Genomic DNA, 10718 nt, shown 5'->3' on the forward strand with positions numbered 1-10718 from the left:
CAGCTTGCAAATTGTCCAGGTCCTTCGATTTCTCTTTCTTGAAGGCAGTGTTGGGGAGGCAGTGGTGTGGGGGAGGCAGTGTGTTTGGGGTGGTTCTGGAGCTCCCCTCTCGCCCGCCTCTAGCCTTTTCTAGCTGGGTGACCTTGGGCAAGTTGCCTTACCAATCCCAGCCTGTGTGTCTCGTGGGTTTACTGGTGGCATTTGAGTACCTATCAGAGGCTTCATAAGTATTGGTTGCTCTCTTCTGTTTCTTTTTTTTTTTTTTTTTTGAGATGAAGTCTCGCTCTGTCACCCAGGCTGGAGTGCAGTGGCATGATCTCAGCTCACTGCAAACTCCACCTCTCGGGTTCAAGAGATTCTCCTGCCTCAGCCTCCCAAGTAGATATCATGCCTGGCTAATTTTTGTATTTTTTTAGTAGAGATGGGTTTCACCATGTTGGCCAGGTTGTTCTCAAACTCCTGACCTCAGGTGATCCGCCTGCCTGGGCCCCCCAAAATGCTGGGATTACAGGCCGGTTGCCTTTCTTCTTTTCCCCCACTTCTGCTGCCCAAGTTTGGGACAATTCTGTTTATTCACACCTGCTCCAAAGGAAGTGAAATCCAGCTCATTTCTCCTTCTTGTTGGTAGCATTGCCCAAGGGCTGGAGGGACCATGGGAATGGGCAGGGAGGAGCTTTGAGATGTGAGTGGAGTCCTGCTATCCATAATATGCAGCCTCCAGGACTGGCTGGTTCTTTTCCAAGTGTGGTCCCAGTCTGGGTGTGGAGAGTGAAATGAAGTAGAGACAGTCTGCTCTGGGCCATAAGTGCTTGCTAAGTGCTGGGGCTTCTTTAGTGGGGTGAGGGCAGTGGTCATCTTTCTCTGTCCTTGGAAGTAAGTTTGAGAAGCAAGAATTAAGGGCTGCCTAGAGGGTCAGCTGGCCAAAACGCAGCCAGATATAGCAACTTCACCCCCAGAGGCAGGGTTACTCCAGGGTGAATCTTAGCACAGAGCCTGGTGCACGGTGGAAGGTCTGCCAATGCCTGCCTTGAAGGAGTATTCTATGTGCTTTTCTTCCCTTTTTTCCCCGGCTCTTTGTGCAGGATTTCTTCCCAAGTCTGTTAGAGGCATCCTCATTGTCTCAAGAAGTTCACGGTTTTATAGGTCTTTGATTATTGTCTTAGTGAGCTTAATCTGCCATAACAAAATATTATAAACATCAGGAAAGGAATTTATTTTTTCATGGATCTGGAGGCTAGAAAATCCAAAATCAAGACCAAGATGCCAGCAGGGTCAGAGTCTGGCAAGAGCTCTCTCCTTGGGTTGCAGATGGCTTCCTTCTCTGAGAGAGAGAATAGAAAGAAGAGAGACAGGAGACAGGAGAGGAAAAGGAAAGGAGAGGAGAGGAGGGGAGGGGAGGGGAAAGAAGGGGAGGGGAAAGAAGGGGAGGGGACAGAGAGAGGGAAAGAGTGCCCAATCTCTGTGATCTATTCTGATAAAGGCACTAATCCCATCATGAGGGCCCCACCCTCATGACCTCACCTACTCCTAACTACCTCCCAAAGGCCCCATCTCCAAACACTATCACACCGAGGTTAGAACTCAAACATGAATTTGGAGGGAGTAAGGGCCACAGTTCACTCCATAGCAAGAATCAAAAGGGAAGGCTTGAGGGATGCATGGTATGGAGTTTTGTTTTTTTTTTTTAATCATAACAGTAGACTGGAATAGACTAGAAAGACAAGAGACAAGAATGAAACTTCACTGCCCTCCCCACCTCCCCACCCCACTACTGCTGCTGCCTCCACAAATATTCCAGCCCCAAAGACAAGGAGGGTTACCTGGAGGGGTGGAGTGGGGTTGGGTGGGGAGGAGACAGTTTGGAGAAGGTTAGAGACAAGAGACCACAGTAGAAGGTGGAGGGGAGGAGAGGAAAGGGGAGAGAGATGGGGCAAGGAGGAACAAGTCTGTGTGAGAAGAGTTGCCACACACGTGGGCCAGTGTCAGGCTCCCAGCCAGATACCAGGCCAGTGTGGAGACTAAACCTACGTCCTCCCGGAGGAGCCAATGCTTGCAAACCATTCACCTGCCTCCAGGGGGCGCTGCTTAGCCCCAGGCTGGGGAGCCACATTGAATTAATTGAAGTAAAGCGTTTACACTAGTTCATGGCACTTCCCCGGCTCTGAACGTGCCTCTGTGCAAGGCTGCCTGCGTGTACCCTGTGGATCAGATACTTGCTTGCACCCAAGGCTTTTCCTAAGCCCCTCTGAACTGTCCCATATAAACACTAATTTTCAAGGGCTAGGAAAGCCATAAACTCCCTCAAAAATAAATAGGGCTGGAGGCAGTGGCTCATGCCTATAATCCCAGTACTTTGGGAGGTCAAGGTGAGTGGATTGCTTGAGCCCAGGAGTTCAAGGCCTGTCTGGGCAACACGGCAAAACCTCTTCTCTACATTTTTTTTTTAATTAGCTGCGTGGTGGTGCATGCCTGTAGTCTGAGCTACTTGGGAGGCTGAGGTAGGAGGATGGCTTGAGCCTGGGAGGCAGAGGTTGTAGTGCGCCGAGATCACACCACTGCACTCCAGCATGGGCGACAGAGTGATACCCTGTCTCAAAAAAGTAAAATTACATTAAATTAATAAATAGAAGAAAGCCTTTGCACCCAAAGGCAGAGTGCTAACAGGAAGGAAAAATCCCAGCCTCACTGCTCTGAGGGGTCAGGAGAGTAGGGAACCCACCTCACTTGTTATATAACATTAATACATGTGATTATATAACATCAGCAGCACAGTGTAGCAGTTAGGTACCCAGGCCTGGGAGCCAGACTGCCACCGTGTAGGTTCTGGCTTTGTCCCTTCCTAGCAGTGTGATCTTAGATTTCTGAATATCTCTATGCCTCTGGCCGGGCATGGTGGCTCATGCCTCTAATCCCAGCAATTTGGGAGGCTGAGGCGGGCAGATCACGAGGTCAGGAATTCAAGACCAGCCTGTCCAACATAGTGAAACCCCATCTCTATTAAACATACAAAAACTAGCCGGGCGTGGTGGTGCACACCTGTAATCCCAGCTACTCGGGAGGCTGAGGCAGGAGAATCACTTGAACCCAGGAGGCGGAGGTTGCAGTGAGCCGAGATCACGCCACTGCCCTTCAGCCTGGGCAAAAGAGTGAGACTCCGTCTTGGAAAACAAACAAACAAAACACACACACACACACACACACATATATATACACACACACACATATATATACACACATATATGTGTATATATATATACCCACATATATATACATATACACACACATATGTACACACATATATATACACACATATGTGTGTGTGTATATATATGTGTGTATGTGTGTGTGTATATATATGTATATATATATGCTTCCGTTTCCTCCCCTGAGAGCTGGAGATGAAAATAATCATTCCCATCTCATGAGGTGATAGCAAAAATTAAATGAGCGAATTCAAGTAAAGTGTTTAGCTCATAGCACACATAGTTATTGCTCAAAAGAATGTTAGCCATTCTGAGCGTCCATGGGGGTACTCACGACTCATGCCTGACAGCCAATCAGGAGAGAGGAGGCGTGGTCAAGGGCGAGTGGCTTGCAGGGAGCAGGCCTGGACCGAGATGGGGCAACCTTGGTACCTCGCCCCCTGCGCTGCAGTTTCCTCCTTTGTAAAGTGCGAATTGCGTAAAATAACACTTGCAAATCTCTTCATATAATATCCAACACCTAGTAAGTATAAGACAAATATTTACGTTTACATTTTTTCAGACAGGAAAACTGAGGCACAGAGGTTACAAACTTGTCCAAGTTCACACAGCACAGGAAGTAGAAATGCTGAGATTTGAGCCAAGGCAGTCTGCCCCCAGAGACATCTGTGCCTGCACTTCAAGCGAATTGTTGAAAATGTAATTTATTTTTTGTTAACTTTTTTCCTTGCAGGCTGTTAACAGGATAAGATGACATTTGCCAAGCAAAGGGATAAATCTGTCTTAAATCTAATTTTCAGTGTATTTTTTTCTCTATCCTCTGTTGATAGACTAGCAGCCTTTAAACTAGAGATTATGTAAAAATCCATTCGAGTTGGCATCCATCTAGACGTAATAGACCCTTCCGGGTGTTCATGTCTATTAGTGACTGATAGGCTTAAGTTACAACGTATCCAGATCCACATACCATAACAACATCCCTATACAATCAAAAGGTAGAAGAGTGTCAGCTGATGCTGCTTATTTCGGGTGGTATTGGATAACACAAAAGTACAAAGGAAGAGTTTAGAAGCTCCTAGGGGACTGCTGTAGAGGTTTGGCCTGTGCTTAGAAACACAGACTTGGGGGCCTGGTGACTCTGGGTTGACTCCCACCTTTGCCAACTGCTAGCTGTGTCTTCTTGGGCAAATTCCTCAACTTACTGTCATTCAGTGGTACCCATATGTGGTTAACACATCTGTGTTCATGCGATCTTCTACAAAATCAAAGTGAAGTGTACCAACCTCCTGCTGAAAAAAACCCCAGGGGCACTTATTAAATGTAGGTTTCATGGCTTTACCCAGTTCTGCTGAATCTGATCCTCTGGGAACAGCACTGCAGAATCTGCATTTCTGACAAGGCTTCCAGATGACTCCAGGTCAGCCGACTCAGCCTGAACCCCCATACCTCAGGCAGGTATGGGACTGGGGCAGCAGAGGAACTTTTGGGGCCATGCTGCTACAGGTCTGTCTTGGAGCTTTGCCTCAAGCCCCTGGACGGGTGATTAGAGCAATGAGCCCTTTGGGGGCGGCATCCTCAGGGCTGGCGGCTGCAAGTTGGCTTTCTGCGTGAGTGCTCTGGGTGACCATCGTGACGGACCTGCACTGGGTGAGGGCGGCCTGACTCCCCCCTTCCCTAAAGGGCTTTGTAGAATAGAAGCCACCTTCCCCTGGCTTTTGTCCCTGCCACCGCATCCGATTCGCCAGCTTCAGGAAAGGGCCTCATCCTTCCGGGCGGGGCCGTATGGCCGCCCGCGGGCTCTGCAGCCGTGACTCAGCTCGGGAAGGCTGGCGCTCAGGCCTGGAGCCCGGGGCTGTGCGGGCACCAAACAAAGCAGCGCTCGCACGCGCCCTCCCAGGGCCGCGCCACACCTGCGGGGCCGCCTTGCTCCTTTCCCTCCAGGAGCCGCACTGGCTGTTGCGGGGCAGGCTGGGCCCGCTGCTGCTGCAGTTGGCTCCGCGGCCGCCCCTAGCCGCCCCCAGCCGCCCCCGCCCGGTGAGTCACCCGCTCCCGGCCGCGCCGCCGCCCGGCCCGCTCTCACGCCTCCGAGCCTGCGCGCACCGCTCGCCGAGCCAGGTTCCCTTGGCAAGGGGCGCTCGATACGGGCGGGGATCCCCAGAGGTCGCGGCCTTCCTTGGCTGCCAGACAGACAGCGTTCCCAAGGAGGAAACCCCTGTCCCTCCGTCCCGTCGCGCGCACGGGCGGAAAGGACACCCAAACTGTCACCGTCCTGTCACTGTGTCTCCCCGCCTCCCTGATGCTGGTCACACCCTCCTGCGCTGGCTCTGTCTCGGGAGGGGGTGGCAAGTCGCTGGTGGCCACCTCCCCCCACTGCCTTCAGGATTTCCCCTTCTCGGGCTGCCTAACGCTTCTCAGAGGTGGCTGTCCATTGGAATCATTGGGAGCTGTAAAAATTCCTGATGCCCAGACCAATGAACTCACAGCCACGGAGGTGGAGCCCGGGCACCACTTGCCTTTTGTGAAGTTCCCCAGGTGACTCCACTGTTCAGCCAGAGTGGCGAGCTACGGACCCAGACCTAGGCTTCCCAAACTCTGATGGGTTTGAAATCCCCTGGGATCTTGTTAAAATGCAGGCCTCCACTCAGCAGGTCTAGGGAGGGGCCTGAGAGTGCGTATTTCTAACAAGCTCCCCGGTGATGCTACCGCTGCTGGGCTGAAGGTGACATTTGGAGCCACTCAACACCCGCTGGCCCTTTACCTCTCCTCTTGTGTGGAAATAGAGAGGGCGTGGGCGCTGCAGCAGATGGACAGGGGTTTGAATTCCCCCTCTGCCACTCGCTAGTTAGGCGGAATTGGGCACAGCTCTTTGTGTATAAAATGGGGTGGGGGTGGGGAGCAACACTCACTGCACGTTTCTAGTGAGGAGGAAGCGAGATTTTGCCTGGAAGATTCCTGGTGCCCTGAGTCCTTGGTGAAGGTCAGCTGTATTGGATGCTTTCGCTCTCTAGTGGCCCTCTTGGCTGAGTTGGCCAGGGAATGACAGAAGCAGAGGAAGGAACCTTCCAGGCCCCCTCCTCTCCCCTCTCATAGGAAAACTAGGCTGAAAACCATCACACTCCACTGCCTCCCAGGGGGCTGGAAGGGAAGGGCGGTATTGCTGTGTGTGGGAGCAGAGGGATGGGGGACCAAGAGCCCTGAGCGTCCCTGAGGAGGTTAGTGGGATTCTGGGGGGGCCTGAAGCCCGGAGAAAACAGGTCTCCTGGGGCAGACGCTGAGGGTTACAGGGGGACCTGGCAGATACTAAGAGCCACAGAAGGCCAGAGAGTAGGAGGCCACCTGGTCAGGACCACAGGGGACACAAGGAAAAGGGGTGGAAGTAGGAGAGGGGACTGACGGTGTGTGGGGAGTCTCAGTTCCTCCTCGGAAATGTTGTAGCAGAGCATTAATTGTACCGATCTCCTGGAAGCCATCTGAGGCTGAGTCTCACCCCTCCTGCTCACTAGTTGCGTGGCCTTGGGCAAGGAGACTTAAGCTCTCCGGTCCTCAATTTCTCCATCTGTAAAATAGAGTTATTATCACTGGTAACTCACAGGATGCTGTGAGGACTAAACAAGGCAATCTTGCAAAGCCCTCAAGTCAGCAGCTGACACACAGTGAGCCTCCTATAGGTGATGATGATGATGATTCCCATTGCACAGATGGGCAACCTAAGGCTCAGAGGGCTTAAGTAACACCCAGGTCTGTGCTCACCTCTCTGTCATGCAGGTGGAAAAGTGCCTCTTAAGCTCTCATTAGATCTGGACACACCTTTTAACCAGTATTCTGAGTTGGCATAGGGCCGATCATGCATGCTGGTGGCGAAGCCCATTCTTGGTCTGGTTCTCCTGAGGCTCCAGCCAGAACATGTCTCATTTAGTGGCTCAGTGAAGGGGTTGGAAGTCAGAGGCTCTGGATGAAAGCTAGCTGCCTTCCTCAGGACTGGTAGTGGGGCCACGTGTCATGAGATTGTGTGTGATATAAGATGTGCGAAGGTTCTGTTAGGATCTGTCCAAATACCAGGCACAGTTAGGATTTTTTCTTATTAATGCACATGAGATTGTAAGACCACACTTTCTTTTAAATCACAGTGTAGCTCTGATGAACAGCTCAGTAGGCAGGGTTTTTTTTAAAAACAAACTTTCTTCCACTCGGAGCTCATGGACATGGAGCAAGGGACCTGGAGCTGAGAAGTGGAGCTCTGGTCCTAGGGCCACCTCTCTGGGTTCCCAAAGTCCCCTTGGAATGCCGTAACCCCGCTTGTTCTAGAATCATTGCTTTTCATGTCCTTCTCCCCACCCCTAGACAGTCAGCCCTTTGAAGGCAAGGACTATGTCCTATTCCACCTTGAATTCTCATCACCAAGCGGAACGCCTGACACCTAATCTAGTCAGTGCTTACTAAGTGCTCATTATCAATGCAAGAATAACAGAGCTATGGAACCTGGCAGACACCTCATTTCTCTGGGCCTCAGTCTTCTCATGCAGAACTTGGGATTGGACTAAATTGGATCTCCTAGGCTGCCTCTGACTCTAACGATTCTCTGATTTAAATTATTCTTCATCTGGATGTAATCCACCTTGCTTTTCCATCCCAGGTACACATTTTTACATTTGACCTTGAATCTGTGGTTTGCTCCTTGCTCAGGTGGGTGGACAAGCTTGATAAAATGATTATAAATGCTCTGCTAGTTGAGGCCGGAAATTCCTTTATCATTAAATTCTTCTTGACGAGGCCATTGGTCTATTTTTCACTAGAGGTAGATTGGGCTGATCATTTTAGGTGGGTGGAACCAGTTTTCTCTTCCCCACTCACCTGGGCAGCCTCTATAACATCCTTGGGCTCATTGCCTCTGTGTCCTCAGTGGAGTGACCACCCTCTGCCCCCTTTTCTTTGCCTGGGCTTCTCTCTTGGCAAAGAGAATGTGCAGGCTGTTTAGATTAAGGGAAGGTGCCCCCCGCCCCCAACTGGACTCGACAGGTCACATAGGCCCACGAGACTGTCATCTCCCACAGGAAAAGATGAGTGATGCCAGCCCCCGTCCCTGCTAAAATACCTCCCTAATTGTTAGGCTAAGAGAGTCAAAACACAACATACTGTCTAAAGGGAATCTTTTCCCTTCCAGGAAAGCAGCCATAGTGGGATTTTCTGTAATATTAGCTTAACACTTGGCTATCTGCCACTACAAGTCACTATGTGTGATAGTCTGCAGAGATGGCCATCAACAGGCCATCCCTGTATTCACATGCTATTCCTCTCATCACAGGGTGGAGTCAGTGCCCCTCCCCTTGAAACTACGCTGCTCGTGACTGGCTTTGGCCCAAAGAATGAGACAGAGGGGCACTGTTCCAGTTCTAGGCCTAGACTTACTGGCTTGGCAGCTTCTATTTTCCCTCTCTTGCCACCCTGTGCCACCATATAAAGTCCAGGTTGTCCTGCTGGGCAGAGGACCTGCAGCCAACCCCAGGGCCCCAAGTATGAGAAAGGCCCTAGTCATAGAGAGATGCGCTAGTCATAGTCAGGCCAGCCTGGCCCATGCCACGTGGAATCATTCCCAAATGGTACTTCTGGGCTCTGCCCAAAGTCCTGCCCCACAGAATTGGGAGCAATACAGATGGTTTTGTGGTTTAATCCACCAAATTTTAGGGTGGTTTGCTAGATAGCAATCGTTAACAGAAACACCATACTCTAATTTCTTCATTTGCAAAATGGTGGGTCTACCTTGCATCTTTAAGGTCAGGCCAGTGCCTCCGTAACTCATGTCCAGCTCTCTTTCCATAAATGAGCGTTTTAACATCTGGCCCCAAACAAGAGTTTGAAATTAGGAAAAAACTCCCCTAAAGCCCAGAAACTACCACTAATAGAACTAGAATTCATCAGGGAAAATAGAAGAATGTGCCATTTCAAAGCACTGGCTTTGGAGTGGAGCTCCCTGGCTTTGAGTTCCAGTTCTGCCTCACCCTGGCCATCTGATCTTGGACAACAAGTTTCTTTCTACAAGTCTCAGTCTCCTTATCTGTAAAATAGGGTAATAATAGTACCTACTTACAGCATTAATGTGAGGATTTAGTAAGATCATGTCAGTACATTGTTTAGCATGGTGCTTGCATGTTGAGGGCATTTAATGAATGGTAGCCCCTCTTTTTGTTGGAGCCTATAATATTTTTTGCTTTTATGTCTGTCTAGAGAGGGAGTAAAAAATAACCAAAACACAATAGCCCAACCCTGCCCCCCAGCCAATAAGGAAATGAAATCGCACATCACCAGGGCACTCATAGCAATGGTAAATATCATCTCTGTAGGTTCCGAGAAATTTAAAGGATATTTTTCAGTGTTAAAAAAAAAATTGCGTGGGAGGGGCAGAGGGAAGAGGCTGGATAATGACTTACTTTTGTTTCTAAAAGGCAATAATCCTCCTTGAATTTATGATTAAAAGAAGGTCAGATAAAAAGGATTAAAAATTAATTTCTGGCTTTGTCAAAATAAAGCACAAGAAAGCGGGATGTTGGTGAGCACATTTCTCAAGAAAAATAATAGTGGAATAAGAAAAATCAGAACCTATCCTTCTGCCATCTGCCACAGATGATTTTGTAGCTTTCTACAAGAATCTTGTTACCATCTTCTAAGAGGCTGATTGTAGTCACCAGCACAACGATGAAGACAGGGGCACCACCACCCACACATGCCCACAGCGTCCGCCTGCTCTGGCAGCGAGGCGGCTGCATGGGAACTTGGTCCTCTCTCCCAATTTCCTCACTCCTATACAGGAATGCAATAGTCAGACGAAAGCTCTGCTTCAGCAAGGAGACAGTTACTCTTTAGAAAATAGCTGTTTCAGGCAGTGAGAACAATGAGGAGAGACTGGCCTAGAGGAGACGAGAATAACACTTCAAACCCACATTTGCTTCTAGTTCTGGGCCTCCTGGGTCTCCTCTCTCCCAGCCTAATCAAGTGCTACATTTTCTAGAGCTTCTAAAACCTGGGACTGCCAGATCTGAGGTGTAGGAAAAATGTACCCTCCCCTCTTCCAACTCCTCAAATCACCTGCCCACCTTGTTTTCCAAAGGAAAGCAAGACAATACAAGACTGTTCTCAAGTGGCTGTCACCTACTCAGGGGCTATGAAAAGAATTTAGAGCTTTGAGATGAAAATGTCACAGGAGAAAATGAGATGAAGGCCAGGAGATGATTTTCGAAGAAGTTTTAAGAAATGCTTATTTTTTTTTTTTTTTACCACCTCTTTGATTCAGTTTTCCTGAATAAGTGTGTGAGGCTGGAACATGTGCGTGTGTGTGTGTGTGTATGTGTGTGTGTGCATAGACATATGCTGCATACATATATACACACATGCATATATACACCATATGTATGCACACACACACACACACACATATATATATATATATATATGCACATACATGTGAATGAAACGAATGCCACCCAGTGATTTACTCTGTCCAGGAAGGCTTGAATCCATGAG

General features: G+C 49.4%; 1 long non-coding RNA gene across 1 annotated transcript; it reads right to left on the minus strand.

Moving 5' to 3' along the window:
• Positions 1-242: 242 nt before the first annotated feature.
• On the minus strand, positions 243-5634 carry LOC129135750 (uncharacterized). The gene is made up of 3 exons (XR_008536796.2): positions 4543-5634; positions 3538-3723; positions 243-1321 (listed from the first exon to the last, which is right to left on the minus strand). It is a non-coding gene; the product is annotated as an uncharacterized LOC129135750 (long non-coding RNA).
• Between the last annotated feature and the right edge of the window lie 5084 nt (positions 5635-10718).

This window comes from Pan troglodytes, chromosome 7 (genome assembly GCF_028858775.2).
Source record: "Pan troglodytes isolate AG18354 chromosome 7, NHGRI_mPanTro3-v2.0_pri, whole genome shotgun sequence".
NCBI classification, from domain to species: Eukaryota; Metazoa; Chordata; class Mammalia; order Primates; family Hominidae; genus Pan; species Pan troglodytes.